This window comes from Bos indicus, chromosome 6 (assembly GCF_029378745.1).
Source record: "Bos indicus isolate NIAB-ARS_2022 breed Sahiwal x Tharparkar chromosome 6, NIAB-ARS_B.indTharparkar_mat_pri_1.0, whole genome shotgun sequence".
Taxonomy (NCBI): Eukaryota; Metazoa; Chordata; class Mammalia; order Artiodactyla; family Bovidae; genus Bos; species Bos indicus.
Genome location: NC_091765.1, coordinates 95102527 through 95128906, shown reverse-complemented (window position 1 = coordinate 95128906; position 26380 = coordinate 95102527). Strand labels below are relative to the sequence as shown.

Sequence of the window (26380 nt, the reverse complement as noted above, 5' to 3'; positions counted from 1 at the left end):
CAGTATTCATGCCTTGAGAATCCCATGGACAGAGGAGCCTGGCAGGCTACAGTCCATGGTGTCTCAAAAGACTCGGACATGACTTAGTGATCAAACCAACACCATCCTTGAGGATGTCAGTGCATTTCAGATTCCCATGATGTTAAACCATAGTTCAATGATCAAACCAGGAAATTAACATTAGCAAGCTCTTATCAGCTGAACTAAAGACTCATTCAAATATTAGTTTCCCCGTTATACTCCTTTTCACTTTCATAATCCAGTTAGGATCCCAAGTTACATGTAGTTGCTGCATCCTTCATCTTCTCTAAGCTGTGACAGTTCCTGAGTCTTTCCACTTCTATTGTGACTTGGTACTTTTCATCTCATGGTTAGTTATTTTGTAATTCTGATGTTTTCTCATGATTAGAGTGAGGTTTTATATTTTGGCAAGAAAACTGCAGAAGTGATGTATCCTTTCACTGCAGTATACCAAGGGGAAAATTATTTTTATAATGTATGCATTATAGCTAGTGCTATAAACTTCAGTCACACGGCTTATGTGGTGTTTGCTAGGTTTTTCCAATGTTTACTATGTTCTAGGTTTACTATGTTCCCTTGGAAACTGATAAATATCTTGGGAGAGATATTTGAGGTTATGCAAATATTCCATTTCTTCTCAAACTTTCATCCATGGCCTTCTTTATCCATGGGTGGATTTTGCTTGATTCAATTATAACTGTGGTGTTTACCTAACGATAATTCTACATTCCCCTCAGTACTTCTACATTTATTAATTGAAACTCTTTGTAAAAAAGAGTTTCTACTTCATTTATTTACTCAATTACTTATTTATATTAATAAGACTTATGGATATTTATTTTATTCTACAGATTTTAATTAAACATTGTCATTATTTTTTTACTCCAATTGTTCCAAATTTGGTTATTGAGAATGTAACAGAATATCATAGATTGGGTGACTTAACAGAAATCCATTTCTCACAACTCTGGGGAATAGAAATCCATCAAAGTGTAAGCAGGTTTGATTTCTACCAATACCTTTCTCTTGGGATTTGCAGATACCTATCTTCTCACTATATGCCTACTGTTTGTGCATGAACATCCTTTGTGTCCCTCTTTTTATAAGGACAACAGTCTTAGGATCCCACCCTTATAATTTCATTTAACTTTAATTACCTCACTAAAGGTTCTATCTTCAAATGTAGTCAGATTGGGAATTAGAACTTCAAGATATGAATTCAATACATAATAGCCTTTATTTAAGTGCCTAGTAGTCCGTTGGCGGCCACCCATAGCCTCTCCTTCTATACTTGCAATCTGCTTCTGCTGAGGCTACCATGGTGTTTCCTTGATTCTTCATTCTGCCTTTTCTTTCTGTTTCTCTAGTATGAAAAGGGCTATGATGAAGCTTGTACTTGTTCAGTCTCTTAATTCTTACTGCAAGTATGGTCATGGTTTGAGCTCTTCAGGCCTGGCTAATTATAGGGAGACTGCATATGAAAGGTCAGTAGCTGTCAACATCCTTTCAGAAACCTTTTAAATTTGCTATTAATTCCATTGGATTTGATATCTCTTAGTCATAATCTCAGAGAAGGCAATGGCACCCCACTCCAGTACTCTTGCCTGGAAAATCCCATGAACGGAGGAGTCTGGAAGGCTGCAGTCCATGAGGTTGCTGAGGGTCAGACACGACTGAGCAACTTCACCTTCACTTTTCACTTTCATGCATTGGAGAAGGGAATGGAAACCCACTCCAGTGTTCTTGCCTGGAGAATCCCAGGGATGGGGCAGCCTGGTGGGCTGCCATCTATGGGGTCACACAGAGTCGGACATGACTCAAGTGACTTAGCAGCAGCAGCAGCAGTCATAGTCTAAGATCTACTGTGTGGATCACAACAAACTGTGGAAAATTCTTCAAGAGATGGGAATACCAGATCACCTGATCTGCCTCTTGAGAAACTTATATGCAGGTCAGGAAGCAACAGTTAGAACTGGACATGGAACAACAGACTGGTTCCAAATAGGAAAAGGAGTATGTCAAGGCTATATATTGTCACCCTGCTTATTTAACTTACATGCAGAGTGCATCATGAAAAATGCTGGGCTGGAAGAAGCACAAGCTGGAATCAAGATTGCTGGGAGAAATATCAATAACGTCAGATATGCAGATGACACCATCCTTATGGCAGAAAGTGAAGAAGAACTAAAGAGCCTCTTGATGAAAGTGAAAAAAGAGAGTGAAAAAGTTGGCTTAAGGCTCAACATTCAGAAAACGAAAATCATGGCATCCGGTCCCATCGCTTCATGGGAAATAGATGGGGAAACAGTAGAAACAGTGTCAGACTTTATTTTTTGGGGCTCCAAAATCATTGCAGATGGTGATTGCAGCCATGAAATTAAAAGACACTTACTCCTTGGAAGGAAAGTTATGACCAACCAAGATATCATATTAAGAAGCAGAGACATTACTTTGCCAACAAAGGTCCGTCTAGTCAAAGCTATGGTTTTTCCAGTAGTCATGTATGGATGTGAGAGTTGGACTGTAAAGAAAGCTGAGCACCGAAGAATTGATTCTTTTGAACTGTGGTGTTGGAGAAGACTCTTGAGAGTCCCTTGAACTGCAAGGAGATCCATCCAGTCCATCCTAAAGGAAATCAGTCCTGAATATTCACTGGAAGGACTGATGTTGAAGCTGAAACTCCAATACTTTGGCCACCTAATGCAAAGAACTGATTCATTTGAAAAGACCCTGATGCTGGGAAAGATTGAAGTCAGGAGGAGAAGGAGACGACAGACAATGAGATGGTTGGATGGCACCACCAACTCACTGGACATTAGTAAACTCCAGGAGTTGGTGATGAACAGGGAGGCCTGGTGTGCTGCAGTCCATGGGGTTGCAAAGAGTAGAACACGGCTGAACAACTGAACTGAACTGCACTGAGTCATAGTCTATGGTTTCTCTGTGCTTTTTAAATTTTCCTGCAGTTGTTTCCCCCTCTGTTTTCCATCCTCTTTATTTTTTTTAGTTGGCTTTGAGAAAGTGAAATGGGATGCTTTTCTTTGGCCATTATCTTTAATTTCAGATAAACTACTGGGGAATTGGGAGAAAATGGAGAAGGGCATGGCAACCCACTCCAGTACTCTTGCCTGGAGAATCTTCTGGACAGAGAAGCCTGATAGGTTACAGTTCAACAGGTCACAAAGAGCAGGACATGACTGAGTTACTAAGATCTCAAATAAACTAAGATATTCATTGGTATTATTAGTATTACAGAAGTTCTAAAAAGAGAATTGTGACTGTTAATGGAGGCTACATTCTGATCAATTTTAAGACTTTTCTCAAAATATTTGTCTGTGCTCTTTATAATAATAAGTAAAATAAGAGCCACCAACATGTATTGAACTCTTATACCATGCCAGGTATTGTGCTAAGTATTCATAATAAAATCTAATTAACTCTTATCACCACTCTAAAACAGAGATAACAGTGTTAAATTTTACAAATGAGAATACTTGTTCAAGGCCACACAAGTGATAAATATGAGAGCTGGACATCAAAAGCTTGTCTATCAACATAAATTATATATTTTCAACTACTATTTTGTAGAGATTATCTTTGGAAGAAAAAAAAACACAGAAACAAATACAAAAGAAACAACAATATCAACAAAACATACCTCAATATCTTATAATACCATTTCATTTACTGAATACTTCCAATAACTTCCTTACAATGTACATTAATTCATAAATGTACTCATCAATTAAAGCAAACACATATATGCCACAGTCATTATTATGTATAATTTTTCACTTACAAAAGCAACATATTGCCTCTGTTCTGAGTAGCCCATTTGTTTCATAGTTACTTACTTCCTTATACACCAGTTCTACATAGGAAATGAGTCCTGGCACTGGTTACTTTGTACTAATATGGCCAATACAGATTGATGCAGTTTTCTCTCCATGCCCAAATATCTATTAACATGGAGAAAATCTGGATTATCTGGTACTGAATGTGCAAAAATGAGTTCAGCTTTCTGTGCTGGATGATTGAATGCATCCCTGGATCAGCCTATCAAGGTTTAATTGAACTACAAATCCAGTGATAACTGGAATAGAACTTTGGTCCAAATCAGGACGCAAATAGTCTAAGCTTTAGTTAATGAACAGAAGCAAATAGAGACTTCTGCTTGCATTCATGGCATCCTTTGATTTTATCAGCCATGGCATTGTAATATTTAAAATGAGCAGTTATATAACAATAATTTTGAAGTGGTCACTTTGTGCTCATAAATCAGATCAGATCAGATCAGATCAGTAGCTCAGTCATGTCCAACTCTTTGCGACCCCATGAATAGCAGCACACCAGGCCTCCCTGTCCATCACCAACTCCTGGAGTTCACTCAGACTCACGTCCATCGAGTTAGTGATGCCATCCAGCCATCTCATCCTCTGTTGTCCCCTTCTCCTCCTGCCCCCAATCCCTCCCAGCATCAGAGTCTTTTCCAATGAGTCAACTCTTCTCATGAGGTGGCCAAAGTACTTGAGTTTCAGCTTTAGCATCATTCCCTCCAAAGAAATCCCAGGGCTGATCTCCTTTAGAATTGACTGGTTGGATCTCCTTGCAGTCCAAGGGACTCTCAAGAGTCTTCTCCAACACCACAGTTCAAAAGCATCAACTCTTCGGCGCTCAGCCTTCTTCACAGTCCAACTCTCACATCCATACATGACCACAGGAAAAACCATAGCCTTGACTAGACGAACGAGGCTAGAGAAATACAATATAACAATAGGACATTTTAAAATACCTTCATCTGTATCTTAGATTCCTCAAGACTATACATTTCTTCCTACAATATTAAAGCAGCATTAGGTGCTTGTGCTGTGCTTAGTCACTCAGTCCTATTGACTGTTTGCGACCTCGTGGTCTGTAGCTCACCAGGCTCCTCTGTCCATGGGATTTTCCAGCAAGAATAATGGAGTGGGTAGCCATGCCCTCCCTCCTCCAGGGGATCTTCCCAACCCAGGGATCCTACAATATGAGTGGATTCTTTACTGTCTGAGCTATTATGCACCAGGTGCATAGTAGTTGCTAAACACATGTTTGATTTGCATGTATAAATGGTTAGTCTTTGGAGGAAATAGATTAGTAAGTGAGATATAATAGAATCCATTCATCATGGAAGTTATATCTGTCGATAAAAAGATTTGGTCACTGAATAAGAGGATATATATCTAGTTAGTACAGTAGTTACCACTGTCAACATTTTCAACTGACATTTTGAGTGAGTTTATTGTTTTAAAAATTACCAAAACTAGATAAGCTTCAGGCAAATTCACCTAACATTGTCACCTTCTCAAGGTTTGAGAGCTGTGATGCTTGGTTCTGAAATACTTTTGAAAATGTCATTACTTTAGAAATGCACATTTACAAATGCCCAAGGAACTAAAGTTAAAAGTGATTGAGTAAATCACAATGACAAAATTGTAAAGATGGAGAAGAGATTAGAGGTTGCTAGGGGTTAGACATGGAGAAGGCAATGGCACCTGCCTGGAAAATCCCATGGATGGAGGAGCCTGGTAGGCTGCATGGGGTTGCTAAGAGTCAGATACGACTGAGAGACTTCACTTTCACTTTCATGCATTGGAGAAGGAAATGGCAACCCACTCCAGTGTTCTTGCCTGGAGAATCCCAGGGAAGGGGGAGCCTGGTAGGCTGCCGTCTGTGGGGTCACAGAGTTGGACACGACTGAAGTGACTTAGCAGCAGGGGTTAGACATGAGCTGGAAGAGGGAGAAGGGTGTGACTAAAGAAATCTCTTGTAAGATGGTTGTGGTGATGGAACCTTGTGGTAGCTCTAAGAATCTGCATCTGTAATACACTTTTTAAAAGGCACTTGTAATAAAGTGGTACAGACATATTGTATCAAAATGAATGTTCTGTTTTTCATATTTTTCTATTGTTACATAAGATGTAATCATTCAAAGGAACTGGGTGGATGGGAACCTCTTCACTATTTAACTCTTTGTGAATCTATAATTATTTCAAAGTGAAAAATGTAAAAATGATGGGGCTGAATTAATCTTGACTTAGTATAATAGCTGTGAGTTGTTTTCCCTCACTGCTTCCATATAAAAGTTTTGTACATTATACTCTGAATGATGCTATTTACAAGCTGTACATACTAGAGCTTTTGACAAGCAGTTGCAGGTGGCATATCAATGTACCAGCTGCATCATAGACTCTTGTTGTTAAGTGACAAATGCGTGGTATTCAACATGATAGTTCTCTTTAGAGGGCAGACCATCTCAAGTGTTTGGTTCCAGACATTGTTGTGACACTTACTGGTTTCTACCTTTATTGCATATATGGTTTTATATATTTCACCAGTATAATAAAAAATGTGAAATACTGGAGTTGTATTGATTTTATAGGTTTCTCTGTCATGTCAGTTATACTTTGAAGCAATATATCAATATTCTGTTATTTGCTGATTCTTTCTTGTGTTCATATATACATATATTATGCTTAGCTGAGTGGCGTAGATCTTTCTTATAATACGTAAGCAATGCTGTGAGATGCATAGCTGGAATCTTAGTATATATGTATGGAAGTGGGTGAGAAGAATATTAGAATTCTCTTTCCTTGTCATCAATGCTGCTGCTGCTGCTGCTAAGTCATTTCAGTCGTGTTCGACTCTGTGTGACCCCACAGACGGCAGCCCACCAGATTCCCCCGTCCCTGGGATTCTCCAGGCAAGAACACTGGAGTGGGTTGCCATTTCCTTCTCCAATGCATGAAAGTGAAAAGGGAAAGTGAAGTCGCTCAGTCGTGTCCGACTCTTTGCGACCCCGTGGACAGTGCTTACCAGGTTCTGCCATCCATGGGATTTTCCAGGCAAGAATACTGGAGTGGGGTGCCATTTCCTTCTCTGGTCATCAATGCTAGGAACCCCTAAAAGGCAAATATACCATCTCATTGTTTTAGTTTGCATTTCCTTAAAAATTAGTGAAATTGAGCATAATATTTACTTCTGTTTGTGTTTCCTAGTTTATGAATTGCCTCTTGGCGGTGATTTGTCCATGATTTTTCTACATAGGTAAGATTCTTTCCCCAGTTGACTTAAGAAGCTGCTTTGTCTACATGGAGCTTTAGTTGTATGTGTTGAAAATATTCCTCCTAAGTGTGTCTTCAATGGGAGGAAGGTAAACACTCTGTATTCAAGAAATTGATGAAAAAAGAAAGTAAACAAACAAGCAAGCTGGGTGTGGCTGATAGAAAAAGAGTGAAAGGCAGCAGGAGTGAAAAACAGTGAGAAGTATAGAAATATGGAGGCTAGGTAAAGGATTTTAGCTTTTGTCCTGAAGGAAGGAGAAGCCTCTGAAATGTTTTAAGTTAGGTGTGGGTAGGATGAAGTATGGAGATGATGGTGATTTTGTAAATGAGGTTTATTATAAGAATTCTTTAAAAATAATCAATCTAAAACTCTTAGCAAAGAATGGAACATGGTAAATATTTAACAAATGTCTGTCGTTCATTGTTAATATGAATATAATGATGACTATTAACATTTCCGTCAGAAGGAGACTGAAGTCTGGTGAGGCTAAATGATTATTCCAATGACATGGCTATAAAGAATCACAGATAGATGTTTCTAGGCTAGATCTCATTCTCATTCTGATATCCAGAGTGTGAGTATGTCTACAGCAAGCAATTCAATGAGCTCACAACACAAATCTAGGCAAGAGAGTGATCCTGTTACAGAGTAAACATTAGGAGTATTAACAAAAACGCAATCGTGCATTGGGTCACTCTCACAGGAGTCATACCACATGAGTGTGATCAATGTATTGGAGGCCAAAAGACTCAGTTACAATAATATTTACACAGAAGAGGTCTTGGGAAACAATATTATCCTCATTATAGAGTTAGTCGGCCAGGATTTACAAGTGCCATTTTTTAAAATTAAATAATCTGCAAGCTTCGTGTTCACAAACACGCACATACTCTGTGGGCCCTCAATAAATACTAGCTGACTGACTGACAGATAAACATCCCCATAAACAGATAAACACTTCTAAGTGAAGTGCAGCCATATATTTAAAGAGGCAGTATCAGATCTACGTGTATAGAGATTAAATATATGAGGAACAGAGCGAAAAAGCAATAGTGAAAATCTCTTTCTAAATTGTGATCTGCTTAAAGAGCAAATGAATATACCCTACAGCAATTATTCAAGTGTCCCAGATGAAAGTTCTATTAAAATAGCATTAGTCCACAAAATAGATGCTCTTCACCAATTCTAAACAAATCCATTTTTGTTACTTAAAATCTTTACTCCATCTATCAATTAACTTGCAAATAATGCTAACAGTGACCTTGTTAATATGTGTGGTATATCTTGAGAAGGAGATATAGTATAAGGAAACAGGAGAGTCAGAACTAAAGATCAGGAAGTGGGCATTTCATTGGGACCCCCTGGCAGTCCAGTGGTTAAGACTTTGCCTTCCAATGCAGACAGTTGGGGTTCCATCTCTGGTGAGGGAGCTAGATCCCACAGGCTTCATGGCCAAAAACCCCAAACCCAAAACAATATTGTAACAATATCAATAAAGACTTAAAAAATGTCTCCATTAAAAAAATATTTTAAAAATTCTTTTTTTAAAAGCAGGCATTTGATTATATCATCTCCTCTCAGTTCTTAGTATGCTAAAGTCCTATTAAATATCCTTACCTAAATTAATGAATAGACCCTTAATAATGTAACTGAAATGCAGCAACACAGACTCACAATCTTGATGTTAGTACTTAACTAGTTCAATGATCTTAAGCGAGATTTAACCTTCTTTAATATTTTTAATTTCAATTGGAATAATTTAGTAAACCATTTCTTTACATGTTTCCTTAAATATGTGTAATATCTGGTACAGTGCTGGGCTTTTAATAAGCAAGATATGTCTTCTTTGCTGATATTACTTACTGACTGATAGTGAAAATGACAATTTCCCCAGTAACAAAGGTCTATTTAGCATCAGTCTCTCCTGACGATGGGACCGTAGTGAGGAGTTCCAGGTATGAGAGCTGAACTCACAGGATCAGACTGCTGATGGATCTCTGGAGGACAGGACAAGTCTGGTCTAAAGATGGGTCCTGCTCCCCGGGTTAGCATAGGTTTGATGCTTGAACTGTGTAAGTTATTCTGGCCAGACCCAAAGGAGAAGCTGAAGACCACGAGCTCACCTTAAGAGGGAAGATAAAGGATATAAAGAACAGTAAGTACGAGTGAAGAGAAAACTCTAAACCCTGGAATAAGGACATGAGCCAGCCAATTGGATTAAAGGGCCAAAAAAAAAAAGGGTCTTGTTGTGGTGGCCATTCGTTTGTTTTTTTGTTTTAAGAACTTGTACTCCCCATTCCTTCAAGTTATATGGTGTATTGATTTCAGTCATGCCTAAGACTAACAATATTTTTCAGCATCCCAGTCACGGCTTCATTTTTTGCAGAGGTTAGAGGTTCTTTGTAAGAAGGACTGAAAATATATAGTGACACATTTTAAAGATTCCAAGTAGTACAGTTTCTGAACACTGTATTAATAGGGTACTAATGAATACTGTTGATAGTGTAGAAAGTGGCTTATAAAATGCCTATAATTATGCTCTTCCTATACCTATTTCTTCACTTCCCTCTTTTGCTTGAAAAGGGGGCTAAGATGGTCTGCAGTGCTAGGCATTGAATTTATCTTCTAAAATGACATTGAATGTTTTCTTCTTAGAGTTTTTAGTAATCCTGTAAGAAGCTATTTTTAGGCCAAATTTAACTGAGAAAATGTTTACAGGACAAAATTAATGAGCCTAATATTAAATAATAAGAGGTAGAATTTGAAACTAAGAACGTTTAAAATTCAGGAAGGCATACCACGTTTCTGGTGGGAAAGACAATATTATATAGAAGGATGTAAAACAATTCCAACCTATATACACATTAAAAAAAATTGTAGTCAAAACTCCAAGGTAGCTTGCTTTAGCTGATCAAATAATTTTTGAAAATATATGGAAATATAAGAGTGTACGAATTGACAAGAAATTTTGAAAAAGAAGAATATGAGGGAAGAACTTCCCCTGTTAATAAAACATTATAAAGCTGTAAACAAAACCATATGACAGGGGCATAAGAATAAGTGGATAAATGACTGATTTTGGCTATAAACTCCTACTAAAATTACACAAAGAGTAAATTTCCTAAGGACTGAATACCTCTACTTAGCTCTTTATCTGTATCTATTCCTATCCCTCTCACTGCTCCTACTCCACTCATAACTCTAGATCTCTATTTTTGCTTCCTTTTTCTTGTTTTTGGCCACACCATGTGGCATGTGGGATCTTAGTTTCCTGACCAAGGATTGTACCTTGTTTTGCCCTCTGTTCTGGAAACACAGAGTCTTAACCACTGGACTGCCAGGGAAGTCCTGCTCTTCTTTAGGATTCTCTGCCTCTCTCTCCTTACCTATTTATGTCTGTCAGGCTATTTATCTATCTATACATATATCTATTTATATCTATACATAGATATGAAGCAGGCAAGAACATTTTACCCAAGATAACACAGATATATTGAAAAAAGCTGAGAGGTTCTATTACAGTGAATATTTTCAATGTCTTTAAAGAAAATATATCAGCAATAGAATCAAAAGATAAATAATATAATTGAAAACATCTCCAACACATATGAGAATGGATTATCCCTAGACCACAAAGAGCTTTTACTAATGAATAAGCAATAAGTCAATTGTAAACTGTATAAAGGAAATAAATAGGCACATCACAATCTACATGGGATGTTACTACACAGTAATGTCTGCCAGGGCTTCTCAGGTGGCACAGTGGTAAAGAAACCACTTGCCAATGCAGGAGATGCAAGAGGTGCGGGTTCAGTCCTTGGGTTGGGAAGATCCCCTGGAGAAGGAAATGGCGACTCACTCCAGTATTCTTTCCTGGAATATTTCATGGACAGAGGAGCCCAGTGGGCTACAGTCCATGGGTCACAAAGAGTTGGACACTTTGGACCAACACACACACACACACACACACACATCGTTTATTATTCACTAAGACACCTTTAGAACCTCTGTTGAAAATTAAGTAGTCAAAGTTCTCACCTCTACTCCTTACAATTTTTGTTTAGTTTCTCCTCTTAAACCATAACTAGAGAACTCAGTACTCTATAAAATTTGTTCTTCCCTAAAATTCTTTCTCCTCCAAAATTTCAAGACCTTCCAATTAAAATCCTCAGTTGATTTGAGCTATTAATATCAGCTAGATACTGATTTTTTAAAAAACATATACTAAGGTAAAAGGCTTATGTCTTCTAAGGTATCTGCATTTGTACAAGTAAAAGACACAACTGTTTGATATTGTTTTATAGACTGAAGATGCAGAAGGCTTCTACTGATTGGTGTTAAAAGATTCTGGAATGGGCTACAATTAATATTAGAATTAAAATTCAGAGATAATTGTGTTCTGAAGAGGTTAATCCTTATCTTCAGATATATAAATACTCAGTATGAAGTAAGTCAACTTATCTTTTAAAAACATCCAACAATTATCAGAGAAGCCCCAAACCTAGAGTTAATATATATACTGGAGTTAATCCTATATTCTGGATTAACTTTATACTGTCACCAAGAGGAAAAATGCCACAGCAGTGATAAATGATACTGCAGATGATAGTGAAGTTAGAAGAAAGCAAATAGTAAAAAACTATCACTAGGAGTTGGGCACGACTGAGTGACTTCACTTTCACTTTTCACTTTCATGCACTGGAGAAGGAAATGGCAACCCACTCCAGCGTTCTTGCCTGGAGAATCCCAGGGACAGAGGATAGAGGGACAGGGACAGTGGGCTGCTGTCTATGGGGTTGCACAGAGTCGGACACGACTGTAGCAACTTAGCAGCAGCAGCAGCAGCATGCAGTTAGAAGGCTTCCCAGGTGGCACTAGTGGTAAGAACTCGCCTGCCAATGCAGGAGACATAAGAGACCCAGCTTTGATCCCTGGGTCAGGACGGTCCCAGATCCCTGATATTGGGAACGACTGAAGGCAGGAGGAGAAGGGGATGACAGAGGGTGAGATGGTTGGATGGCATCACTGACTCAATGGACATGAGTTGGAGCAGGCTCCGGGAGATGGTGAAGGACAGAGAGGCCTGGTGCTGCAGTCCATGGGGTGGCAAAGAGTCAGACACGACTGAGTAGCTGAACAACCACAAATGGATGGGAAAAGACTGAGTGGTGAACAAGGCACGTAGACAATTTTAACGGCACAATGAATTAGAATTTAATTTTATTCCATATTTTTTGTCAAAATACTTTTATGAATTTCCCCATAAGCAATAAACCACATATCATCTTAAAAGTCTGAATGTGTCAATGACCTTGTTAAAAAGAATAAGCACTTTTACATGACACTTATCTTCTAACCCAATCATCCATCTCAAAATATTGAAGTGAAAGATGTACAAACTTCCTCTACCTAAGAAAAACATTATTTTGAAAATAATTCCTGTTGATAAATGCTGATTTCTTCCCTCCCTAACTCTCACTTCTCTCCCTTCCCTCGTTTTATCTTTTCTTCTCATTAGTAGTTGATGGAAAAAATATTTTTTTTTCCTGGTTTACTACTGTTGCTATCTTTTGCTATCTTTAGGAACATCCTAAAAACATATTTACTTTAGTTTTTCTTTACTGCTGTCTTACATTTTTTGGTATCTTTGACATAATGGATATATAATTAACATCATTGGTGAGTAGAAAATAAACTTTATAAGATCAATAGCCAGTAATAATCTTAGAGAAATTATTCCATGCTCACTGTATGCCAGGCTTTATGTCAAGGACTTTACGTTTTACTTTTATCACAGTTTATGAGCTTAATCTTATGACTATCCTATTTGTAAAGGAGGAAACTGAGGCTTAGAGAGATTAAGATTACAGGGCTGACTAGTCACAGCTAAAGATGAGCGATTCCTGAAGGCAGAGATGTCTGAGTCTAAACTAGAACGTATACCCTACCCCACTGCGAGATGGGTCCTGGAAACAAGTCTTAACTCTGTGGGGACACCGTATTTCAAGAATAGTTGCGAACAATTCAAGGCATTTAGAAATAACATGACATTGTGCAGTCCAGTGGTGAGTTAGTAAGTGTGCCAAGTCCTGGGAGAGAGGCAGAGGTTTTCTATCTCTCTGCCTCCTGTTTCTCATTTCCTTATACCTGTTTGTAAGATCAAAGGTAAATTTATGAAATATTTAGTGAACAACCCAGCTTCATAAAGAATATGCACAGCCTGCTGGTTTTGTAGATTTTTCCAGACAATAATTTTTTTAGCGTATTTACTCTTTTGCTATTATAGTGGATAAAAGTGACCCTATTGAAACTCAGTCCTCATCTTCATCTCCTGGTTGCGACTAGGGCAAATATACGTTCAGGTCTTATTCAACAGAAAAGACACATCCAATCTCATTCCAATAGGTATCTGAGCAACTATCAAAGATACATTATCTTTAGAAGGAGAGGGAAGAAATGAGTATCAGGTTACTAAAGACATGACATCCTAATTAAAAGAGCCTGCGTAGAGCGCCAGAGTGGGTCTAGACAGAGCCAACGTGATTGTGAAATCTTGTCGCTGAAGATGTCAGTAGCCTCAGAGCAGTTCCTTTAATTAGAATCTTCTTTTATTTTGTTTAAGCTCAAGACACAAAACTCATTTCAGTCACCCTGCCTAGAAACTGGGTTGCTTAGAACAAAAAGACTAGTCCTGGAAAAGAGAAAATCAGGGTCGTAACGGTCCAAGTATATAAATATGTATATGGACCATCACTTTCTTGTAACAAATGGTAAGAAGATATGTGGGTGACAGTGAGAGAGGCATGTGGAGGGTCTGCTTTATCACCTACCTCTGACTATGTTTCCCAGCACAGCTCCTTGCCAATCCCAGGCCCCGGGCCATCATTAGTCCTCGCGCATGGAGGCAATGAAGGTGTCTCTTCAAGTAAATCATCTGAGGATTTTTATAATCTCAAATAAAATTTTCTAATATTTTTTCCTAAGTTTTCCAGGTTTAAGGTTTTAATCTTTTATTATTTATTGAGCAGCAGTTTGGAAGAGCATGGTGAGAAACCCGGGATATATAGTTGGATACAAAATCTGTGCTATCCAGTGGTCTATTAAAAACTAATAAGTTCTTTCTTTTTCATATTATCACTGTTCTCTCCTCCGGTGCTTAAAAATTAATAGCATGTGGGTTTATAAACCTTTGGCTGTCGATCAGTAAAATTGTTGATAAATGTATTTTAGAGATTATATGGGAAATTCTACATATAAATTTTCTCTTCAACCTCTAGAAAGACCATAGGCAACTATTTCAACTGAACATATTTTCCAGTGTTTTTTTTTATGATATCAGGATAAAGAAAATTACATGTCAACATAACCAAATAAAATAAATCTATTTCAAACTGCAACTTTGAAAATTAATCAGAAAAGATGTAAATAAGTAAGGTAAATGCTGTAGAATAAAGGTAAATGTTTCTTACTTACTAATGAGGGTCTGATAAAACAACAAATCATTGCAAATAATGTCTTCTTGTTAAAATTAATGAGAATAAAATCAATAAGGGGACAGGACACTGTTCTGACTTCTTTTTGGCAAGTCTTAAGTCTCTGTGTTTATTTCTGGTATTAAGTAGAATTGATTTGCATCTGCCTGTTAAGTCTTAGCTATGGATGTGGTTAGAAATTTATAAAACCTGAAAGGGTCTGACCCTTATCTAATGAGGGAAAAATAGAAAGCAGGCACACTCGAATCAGTTCAAAATGTGAAGTCATAATGACATTGACTATTGAATTATTATTCTTGTATTATTTATGCATCTGTAAATCCAACATATATAAGAATACAGGGAGGAAGAAGAAAAGAAGGCAAGAATGAAGGGAAAAAAAGGAAAGGAAGGAAAAAGGGGGAGGGGAATGATTAATGGTGAATGTATGATGAGGACTAAATCAAATATAAAAAGGCTCTAAGTCCTATGCTGTTTATTTAAAGTGCTTCCAGCTGTATTTTTTTTAAATCAGTTTTATTCTTTCAAGATAAGCATCATTCTTCCTTATCTTAGACTATGATTTTGGAAAAGCTTTACTCTAATTTTGGATTGTGTATGCCATTTGGACCTTCAATTTATTTGTGGCAGCAAGCACTCTGATGAAAGTACTGTTTGTCCTGTAATTGCTGTCTTCCAGAGAGCGTTTTGTTCCACTAGGATCTCCTAGAACAGTTTATTCTCAAAAAGATGTGGCACAGACTGATTCTTCATTTTAAGGATACTCCTTTAACTTCTCCAGGTTTTAAACTAAAATATTATCTTGAACAATAAAAAGTGGGGGGAAAAATGATCAGGACCGGGGACACATTTCAAAATTTATACTGAATATTTCTTTTATTTTGGAAATGAAAATATATTATGATATACAACCTAACGCTTACAGACAACTCACTCATGGCATGGATCAATACTATAACTATGTGGATGAAAACAAATTTTGTTGTAGAAATATAGAGTGCTTTTTAGCAAACTGTATTTTTTAAAAACTTTCCTAATGCAAGCTTCATCATGAATGCAGTAATGCTGATTTTTAATAAAGACTATCAGTGTAAAGTATTGCTGACTTTTTGATAAGCAAAGAATAATGACTTTATATGTTTTATGAATGCCATATTGTTGCTCACAAACTATCTTTGTGACTTTTGAAAACTAGGAATGAATAATCAGGAGAATGTGCATTTTATTTCAAGTATATTAAGTAATCTAATTCTCAGTCTCTCTCTCTCTTTTTTCTTTTCATTAGAAAAGACCCTGTTCTGGGAAAGATTGAAGGCAGGAGGAGAAGGGGACAACAGAGGATGAGATGGTTGGATGGCATCACCAACTCGATGGACATGAGTTTGAGCAAGCCCCAGGATATGGTCAAGGACTGGGAAGCTTGGCATGCTGCAGTCCATGGGATTGCAAAGAGGTGGAAAGGAATGAGGGACTGAACAACAACAAATTTTCAGTAACGTTGTATCAAGGCCCAAGTGATAATATCTGGTATGAATTTACTAAGGAAATAAGTGTTTACAATATATACATACTTGTAAAAAGATGATCTGAGGTGACACAGAGCATAGCAGAATGGTTGGAAATAAAGTTAGAGAGGTCAAGAAACATATTCTTCAACAAAACGTGGTTGATGAAAAAAAGCTTGTAACAGGAGCATATGACAAGGTCCAACGATTTAGCTTTAAATATAGCTCTGGGCTTGCAGATTGCCAAGTCAAATAAGAGTATATTTCTCATTGTATGACAAAGAAAACATACCAAATCTTCTGACAAGAAAGAGTATCACTATGCAAATAATATGGTAAATAATTCTTTGAGGAAGAAGCCAATTTTTAAGACACAGGTTAAAGATGGACTTTCAGCAGTATTTAGATAGAAATTTCCTAGATGTTTCAGAAGGAGGAAGTGTTACTGTTTCTCATGACTTAACTTTTCACATCCATTTACAAATATAATATTACAAAACAGTGTTGTAGAGTGGGGCGGGCAGCAGCTTTGTCACTTGCAGTTAGTTTTCTGCCTGAAATGCTCTCCTTTTATAGCAAAGCTTTCTCATAGCACCCCAGTGTGGTGCTTCTCATTCTATATTGTAATAATTGATCTACTTTCTCTCACTAAACTATAAGGGCCTCCCAGGTGGCGCTAGTGGTCAAGAACCTGCCACTGGTGGGATGTAAGAGATGTGAGTTCGATTCCTGTGTTGGGAAGATCCCCTAGAGGAGGGCAGTGGCAACTCACTCCAGTATTCTTGTCTGGAGAATCCCATGGACAGAGGAATCTTGTTGGCTGCCATTCACAGGGTTGCAAAATGTCGAAGACAACTGAAGCGACTTGGCACACACTAAGCTATAAACTTCTTGAAGGTATAGATGATTTGGTTAATATTTTATTCCTATTACTTAACATGGCCTCTGACACCTAGTAGATTCTCAATAAGTCCTTGGTGGATGAATGAATGGATGAACGAGTGAATTTGGGGTTGCACTGAGGAGTCTTCCTCATCAAGAAAAATCCTTGTCATCAAGGGTTTGGGGTCAGACAATCGAGTGGGGAGAAAGGAAAGGGGAGAAAGACAGGACTATATATGGAGAGGCGTGGGTGTGTCTCAGCTCAGAACTCAGGTGTCACCTGCTCTTTTGAGCAGCTTCCCAATCATTAAAAGTCAGCATGGATATTGATTCTTCTGAATTAGGTGAGGGATGAGAAAAGGTGTTGTTTACTCAGAGTTCCAAAGCTCGAGCTGCTGTACACTTGGGGGCTGAAGGAGAGAATCAGAGAAAATCTTGATACAATTCTATTCTAGAAAATGGCTTTTCCATGCATTCATTTTTAATAGTATATTTATCATAGTTGCCTTTGAGGAAGGCAATTTATATTTAGCAAGAACTGCTATTAATTAGTATTCATGGGCATAGCCTTTCTTTCTGTTTGTTCTGGTGTTCCAAAATTGCAAGGAAAAAGTGCCTGCCATTTAATTATATTAAATCAGATATGTGAACAACAGAATTCTGGCGTCAAGGACTGTATTAGCAAATTGTGCCAATTAGAAACACACAGCAAGTACCATGCACTTTCCTTTCGCATTAGTGGCTTTTAAATCATATAGTGGCATAGTAACAAATACAGCTAGCATGGTATGACTGTCACATTTTCCACACATTCATTTTTAGCTACTTTGCCTTTTAAAGAAAACATACAGTAGGCTGTAGGCCTACACATAAAATGCTTCCCAAAATATGAGATAATTATATGCTTAAGGAGTAATATGCAAACACTCTTCTTCAGATAATTATGAACACTTATTTTTCCACATGGGAAACTAGCCAAGAAGTAACGACATACTGCACTTTGGGAAGTCATCCATTTTTAATACATGAAGCAGTGCCCCATCAAGTATTACAAAAAGAAAGTTAACAGATTTCTTGAGATCAAATGAATAACCAAAAGTAAAGAAAAAAAAAAAAGAATTCTAAAGTGATAGTATCCATCACTCAGTGCCCCATTAAAAAACAATTCTATGAAGGGACAAAAATCTGCTATAAGAATAAATGTTGGCAGTCATAAATAAATATTCGATTTTTAGTAGATTCTGAAGATATACCTTCCTCCCGGAGTATTCTTTGAAAATTGATAGAAATCAAAAAGTAAGTTTGTGTAAGCTGTAATTTGGGGTATTTTTTATTTACAATTAAGTAAATCTTGATTAATTATGGTAATCATAACATCAAATGAAGAAGATGGATAAGTGTTGCTTCAGTCGTGTCCGACTCTGTGCGACCCCATAGATGGCATCCCACCAGGCTTCGCCCTCCTTGGGATTCTCCAGGCAAGAACACTGGAGTGGGTTGCCATTTCCTTCTCCAAACTGAAAATATACAAGATGCTAAATTATATTTTTGTCCATTGCTTAAGCATTCTAAAATCTAAAATTTTGCCAGGTCTCCATAATGATTTTAAACTAATTTTAGTATTAAGAAACTTTAAATTATATTGCCTTTGAAATTTAATTTATTTGAGGGCAAAACAAAGTGATGATGAACTTTAGTTTCTTTTAAGGTGTTTTTGTACATATTATTAAGAATTTATTGTCTATTTGCTAATACTGTAATATTATCTGCTAAAGAAATTTTAAAACTTCTTTTATTATTTCAGGTAAAGTTTACACAGATTCACAGCCAGTAATTGTGTACTTTAGGGAGTCTGACAAATTCACACAAATATATAACTGACACCCCAATCAAAGAACACTCCTCTAACCCAGAAAGTTGCCTCATCCTCCATTCCATCAGTCTCTATCACCCTCAGGCAAACACTCCTCTGTTTCCGTCACTAAGAGTATAATATGTTCTTGAACTTCAAATGGAACCACCCAATATGTGTTTACTTGTTTTCATTGCTAAGTCGTGTCTGACTCTTTTGCAACCCCATGGACTGTAGCCTGCCAGGCTCCTCTGTCCATGGGATTTCCCAGGCAAAAATACTGGAGTGGGTTGCTACCTCCTTCTCCAGGGGATCTTCCTGACCCAGGAATGGAACCTGTATATCTCCTGCATTGCAGGCAGATTCTTTACCACTGAGCCATCTTATGCTATTTTTTTTTTTTTTTTGAGAGATTTATCTCTATAGTTGCATGGAACAGTAGGTAATTCTCTTTTTTTATTACCTACTGGTGTTGCTTTGTATAATATGTAGCTATTTATCTATCTTCCTTCCTTTTGGTACATATTTAGATTGTTTCCAGTTTGGAACCGGGAAACCTGGCGGTCTACAATCCATGCGATCACAAAGAGTCAGTCGTGACTGAGCACTGAACACACATGCTGGTTTGGAATTATTATTAATGAAGCTGCAATAAAAATATTTTTACAGGTTTTACTAGACTTATGTTTTGATTCCGTTTAGGCAAATACTTGGAGTTGAAATGCTGGTTCATGTGAAAAATATTTAAGAAACTGCCAAGCAGTTCTCCAAGTTTGGGTCAGTTTACACTCCCACCATCAGTATATAAAAGGGATTTCTTTGCTCCACACCCTTGCCAACATTTTGTGTTTTCAGTCTTTTCAGAAGTATGTTGCATACTTTTCAAATATTGGAGCATTTTCTAGATTTCTTTCTGTTACTAGTTTAAATCCGTTATGATCTTAGAACATTTTTGTGTGAATTAGTTTGTTTCATTGCTTACCTTGATGAAGACTGAGTTTATGTTCAAATATTAATATTAATAATACTATACTCCCCTCACACTTAGCAGGGCTTCCCTGATAGCTCAGTGGTATAAAGAATCTGCTTGCAATGCAAGAGACTCAGGAGATGCAGGTTCAATCCTTGAGTCCTGAAGATTCCCTGGAGCAGGAAATGGCCATCCACTGCATTATTCTTGCCTGAAAAACCCCATGGACAAAGGATCCGAAGGGCTACAGTCCAAAAGGTCGAAGAGAGTCAGACACGACTGAGCGACTGAGAACCGCACACGCTGTAAGTTCTAACAGTGTGTTCCCAGTCCCTTCCTGCCATCCTTTGTTGCGCTGGCATAGATTTTAACGTTTGCGTCTGCTATGAACAGAAAATATACTATTATCTTTCACTCCAAACAGTCATCTCTAGAGCAGTAAAGAAAAACATACATTTAATTTCCTTAATTTATTCCTTTTCAAATGCTCTTCATATTTTGTGTAAATCTAAATTTCTTGCATCCTCGCTGCCTGAATACCTTTTGAGTATTTCTTCTCAAGATAGTCATATACTCATTAATTTTAAAAACTTCACTAGTTTTTTGCTTGTTTGAGAAAATAATTTATTTCTCTTTAATTTTTGGATTATACTTTACTAGGTATGGAGTTCTAAATTGGTAGTCTTTCTGTTTCTCTTTCTTCCAGTACTTGAAAGGTATCACCATTGTCTATTTTCCCACATGATTGCTGATGAGAAGTCTACTGTAATTCTTGTCATTGTTTCTCTATAGGTAATATGTCTTTTTTTCTCTGCAAGATTTTCCTTTTGTCTCCAGGTTTTAGCAATCTAAATATGATATATAGGTGTTCCCTTGCTGCTGCTGCTGCTGCTGCTGCTAAGTTGCTTCAGTCGTGTCCGACTCTGTGCAACCCCATAGACGGCAGCCCACCAGGCTCCCCCATCCCTGGGATTCTCCAGGCAAGAACACTGGAGCGGGTTGCCATTTCCTTCTCCAATGCATGAAAGTGAAAAGTGAAAGTGAAGTCGCTCAGTCGTGTCTGACTCTTAGCGACCCCATGGACTGCAGCCCACCAGGCTCCTCCATCCATGGGATTTTCCAGGCAAGAGTACTGGAGTGGGGTGCCATTGCCTTCTCCGAGGTGTTCCCTTACCCCTCCTAAACTAAATGTTTTTCTGAGCTTCTTATATCTGTAGTTTAGTGTCTTGCCACTAACTTTGGAAAATTCTCAGCCATTATTTTTTTCAAGTCATACTTTGGCCCCGTTTGCTCTCTGCTCCTTCTAGGATTCTATAGATGTTAGACTGCTTGATATTGTCCCGCAGCTCATAGATACTCCCTCTGCTTTCACTTTTTTCTCTTTGTATTTCAGATTGAGTGATTTTATTGACTTACCTGTGAGTTCACTGATCTTTTCCTTGACTGTGTAAAGTGTACGGACTGAAGGCACTGAAGGCAGTGTTCATCTCTGTTATTTTATATTCCTAGCCTTTCAGTTTGATTTTAGTTTTAGTTCCATTTCTTTTTAGTTTGATTGCAGTTTCTCTTTCCCTCATGAAGATATCTATCGGATCTAACATGTGGTATACCTTTTCATTAAGAGTCATTAACATAGTATAGTTATTTTAAATCCCTTGTCTGATATTTCCAACATTTATGTCATATTTAACTCTGGTTTTGATGATTATGTTGCCTTTTCAAACTTTTTTGCATTTCATAGGCTTTGTATGTTTTTGTTAAAAGCTGGACATATTCTATAGAATAGTTTAGATATTGAAATAAATACTTTTCTACACTTGGGTATATATATATGCCTGTCATTAGTCTGACAGACTTCCCTGGTGGCTCAGATGGTAAAGCATCTGTCTACAATGTGGGAGACCTGGGTTCGATCCCTGGGTCGGGAAGATCCTCTGGAGAAGGAAATGGCAATCCACTCCAGTACTATTGCCTGGAAAATCCCATGCACAGAGGAGCTTGGTAGGCTGCAGTCCATGGGGTCACAGAGAGTTGGATAGGACTGAGTGACTTCACTTTCACTTTTCATGTATATGCCTGTCATTAGTCTAGCCTGATTGTTCTTATCTGAGGGCATACTGAAGTTGGAGGGTGTTTTATGTTGTGGTGAGGAGAAATTGGGAGTTAAGATTCATAAGTCTTGTATCTGTTTCCGTTTCACTAGCTATGAAATGAAACCAAGATTTTAAACATTCTGAGCTCTTCTACCTCCTCTCTCTCCCTTTTTCTTCGTTTATTTTCTTTTTTCCTCTTTATTTATTTTAGAAATTAAAGTACCATATCCATCTTGCCTACACAGGATGTAAACACGCTTTGAGAGTGTTGTTCCATACAGAGTTATAAAGAATTTTATATTTGCCTCATGTGAAAAGTTGTGAGTACTTCTTTAGAAGCTTCAGATTTTTTATTTCTGATTTTGACTTAAAAACAAGGAGAACCAGGGACACAAAGCCATAGCAGAATGACTGTTGTATTTCAATTAAAATGGGGCCTCTTTTCTTCTTATCAGCCAATATCTCTATCTATAGTCAGGCAAAAAACCCAATTAGTTATTAATTGATGTGCATTAAAATTCATTAACTCTGCATGTGAGGCCTGGGCTATAATTAACTGTCTTTCTTACCTTTTGTTCTGAAATCTCTAGGTAAAAATCCCATTGCTAATAAGAAGGAGGGAAACACTATTGCTATCTGTAGTTAGTTAAAAAGCAAGGTCTTCAGAAGGCTGGATGACTGAGTGCCCGAAGGTCTGAGCATAACCAAGGAGCATTGTTAAATTCCCCAGAACTATTGACCTGTTTGGAAAGCGGACAAGAAGTAGTAGTAGTTCACAGTCTTCTGCTCTCAAGATATTTGCACATTAAATTGCACTTTGTATATGTCTTCAATCAAATACTTACATTCAAACTTAAGATCTCAAAAAAAAAGTATTCCTTGAATGTTCAATTTCAAATAAATAGCTTGAAAGTCATCAATTTTAAACTAAATGTATTGAAATCACTATGTGTTTTCTTAAAACACACCTTACAAATGAATGATAGACAAAATAAATTATCTCAGACTCAAGTAAGAATTTTCATAAATAGCTTTCATTAGCTTCTCAGCATGACATTTGGATAGATCTACAGTCACAGTTATATTGACACTTTGGTATCTGTAATCTATAAAAATTACCAAGAAAGTAACTATTATTTCCTGTGATCTTGAGCTCCATAAAAACTAATTATGCACAGACTTTAAGTGAAGATTTTAACCCATTTACAGTGGTTTCCATCCACTTGTAGACTCAAAAGAAAGAAAATCATGTGAAATGAGAAATAAAGAAATCTTATAATTTATAACATTTGGAGAAAACCAATAGGAACTTTTAGTCCTTTTCACTTCTTCGTTCTTTAAATTGGATAGCTGGGACCCCATAATTTTAAAATACTTTTGCAAAGCCACAATTATTGTTATATATGGGTTCGATCCTTGGGTTGGGAAGATCCCGTGGAGAAGAGAACGACTACCCACTCCAGTATTCTGGCCCAGAGAATTCCATGGACTGTATAGTTCATGGGGTCGCAAAGAGTCAGACACCACTGAGCAACTTTCACTTTCATAGTATATTATGGTATATATGTGTATTGTATCTATATATACACATACACACACATATATACCATATGTATGTGTGTGGTTGCACAGAGTCAGACATTACTAAAGTGATTTAGCACACACTCATGCACATGACTTCACTTTCACCTTTCACTTTCATGCATTGGAGAAGGAAATGGCAACCCACTCCAGTGTTCTTGCCTGAAAATCCCAGGGACGGGGGAGCCTGGTGGGCTGCTGTCTATAGGGTCACACAGAGTCAGATATGACTGAAGTGACTTAGCAGCAGCAGCAGCAGCATGCATATGTATATATATATGATATATTATGATAATTATTATGATAAGTATCAGAATTGTAAAACACATATTTTCTACCTGGTTCACACCTAGTTCTCTCAAAGACATAGTAAATATAACTCTCAATTTATGTTTGAATCTAGAAAACTGTTACTCATTTTTACATTAATTTGGATATACTGTAGATGGCTCAAGAATATGGCTCCCTGAAGATAACTACATGTGATGCTCATCAGATCAGATCAGATCAGTGGCTCAGTCATGTCCGACTCTTTGCGACCCCATGAATCACAGCACTCCAGGCCTCCCTGTCCATCACCAACTCCCGGAGTTCACTCAGACTCACTTCCATCGAGTCAGTGATGCCATCCATCCATCTCATCCTCTGTTGTCCCCTTCTCTTCCTGCCCCCAATCCCGCCCAGCAACAGAGTCTTTTCCAATGAGTCAACTCTTCACATGAGGTGGCCAAAGTACTGGAGTTTCATAGCTGATATTTATTTCAGTGCTATTTTGTTCTAGGCATTGTTCTAAGTGTTTCAGTTCAGTTCAGTTGCTCAGTTGTGTCCAACTCTTTGTGACCCATGAATCGCAGCACACCAGGCCTCCCTGTCTATCACCAACTCCCGGAGATCACTCAGACTCATGTCCATCGAGTCAGTGATGCCATCCAGCCATCTCATCCTCTGTCGTCCCCTTCTCCTCCTGCCCTCAATCTCTCCCAGCATCAGAGTCTTTTCCAATGTGTTTACATCTACTAAATAATTTAACCCTTAGATTAGTTCTCTGAGATAGGTTCTATTACTATGATCTCCATTTCACAGATGAATACAATGGGGCTCTGAGAAGTAACCTGCTCAAAATCCCAAAGCTAAAAGGTGAAGTTCTGAAATCTATGCTCATAACATCTGCCTGCTACAGCTGCTGTTCAGTTGCTTCAGTTTGTAGGCCCCTTTTGTGACCCCATGGACTGAAACCCACCAGGCTCCTCTGTCCACGGGATTTTCCTGGAAAGCATAGTCGAGTGGGTTGCCATGCCCTCCTCCAGGGAAATCTTCTCCACCCAGGGACAGGGCTAGAACTGGCGTCTCCTGTCTCTCCTGCATTGTGGGTGGATTCTTTACCTCTGATCCACCAGGGAAGCCGAACCTCTGCCTACAAACCTTCATATATGAGAATGGCCTGTCATGGTTAAGTAATACATATGCATCCAATTCCAAAGTATCAGTATTATGAGAAATTCCTCCAAACTTTGACAATATTTTCTGTGAATTACAAATATCTTCTTACGTCTTGCTGCTTTAAGTTCTCACTAGTGCCGAGATATATGGTTGAAGAACAGGCTCCTGTTTCACTACTCACATATTCAAAATGTTGAGAAATTACTGAATAAGATGTATTTTCATTCTTCTGGATCTCTTTGCGGGCTCCTCCTCAATGTCACTTACCCAGAGCTAGGTTGTGGGTCCTTATTTTTCTTCTGCAGTCTCTCACTAGGTGTTTCCATTCAGTCACTGAGCTTTAAATCCATGTATATGCTCATGGCAACTAAATTTGTATTTCTAGCCATGACCATTGAGTTCCAAATTTCAATATTTGTTGGTCGCCTTTTGACATCTCCACTTCAATCCACAATACCTTAGATTTAACATAACCTAAACAGAATTCTGTAATCTCTCCTGTTCTCAGGCACAGATCAGAAAACAAAAGCAAAACTGAAACTTAGTTCAATATTCAATACTTTTTTAGTTCAATATTTTCCGTATCAGTGAATACCACCCTCATTGATCCCCCAAATTAGAAGTCATTCGTAATCTCTGTCCCCTCATCTTCCACATTCAGTCCTTTAACACATCTTCTCAGTTATTCTTCCAAATCATACTTCATTTCCATTTTTTGGAGGGGGAGGGAAGGGGCGCTACGCTGAGGATTCCTTGCTGTGTGCTGGACTTCTTTAGGTGTGGTGCCCAGCCTTCTCATTGTGGTGGCTTCTCTTGCTGCAGAGCATGGGTTCTAGGGCATGTAGTTTTATCCAGTCATTTTTAAAGACCCAACTCAAAGCTACTTTTCTTTCTGTAGCCTGTGAAGTGAAAGTCATTCAGTCATGTCCGACTCTTTGCAACCCCATGGACTATGTAGTCCATGGAATTCTCCAGGCCAGAATACTGGAGTTCTGAATACTTTCCCTTCTCCAGCATATCTTCCCAACCCAGGGATCAAACCCAGATCTCCCTCATTTCAGGCAAATTCTTTACCAACTGAGCCACAAGGGAAGCCCAAGAATACTGGAGTGAGTAGCCTATCCTTTCTCTAGTGCATCATCCCAACCCAGGAATTGAACTGTGGTCTCCCGAATTGCAGGTGGATTCTCTGTAGCCTGCTGCTGCTGCTAAGTCACTTCAGTTGTGTCCGACTCTGTGCGACCCCATAGGCGGCAGCCCACCAGGCTCTCCCGTCCCTGGGATTCTCCAAGTAAGAACACTGGAGTGGGTTGCCATTTCCTTCTCCAATGCATGAAAGTGAAAGTGAAGTTGCTCAGTCATGTCCGACCGTCAGCGACCCCATGGACTGCAGCCTTCCAGGCTCCTCTGTCCATGGGATTTTCTAGGCAAGAGTACTGGAG

At 38.1% G+C, this 26380-nt stretch overlaps 1 long non-coding RNA gene across 1 annotated transcript in view; it reads left to right on the top strand.

Moving 5' to 3' along the window:
* The window catches only part of LOC139183547 (uncharacterized), a 39142-nt gene extending 19613 nt beyond the window's left edge, over positions 1-19529 (top strand). The window contains exons 2-3 of the long non-coding RNA XR_011567043.1: positions 15901-16142; positions 19385-19529. This is a non-coding gene — a long non-coding RNA (uncharacterized lncRNA). The remainder of the gene's footprint in view (positions 1-15900; positions 16143-19384) is intronic.
* Positions 19530-26380: the final 6851 nt, after the last annotated feature.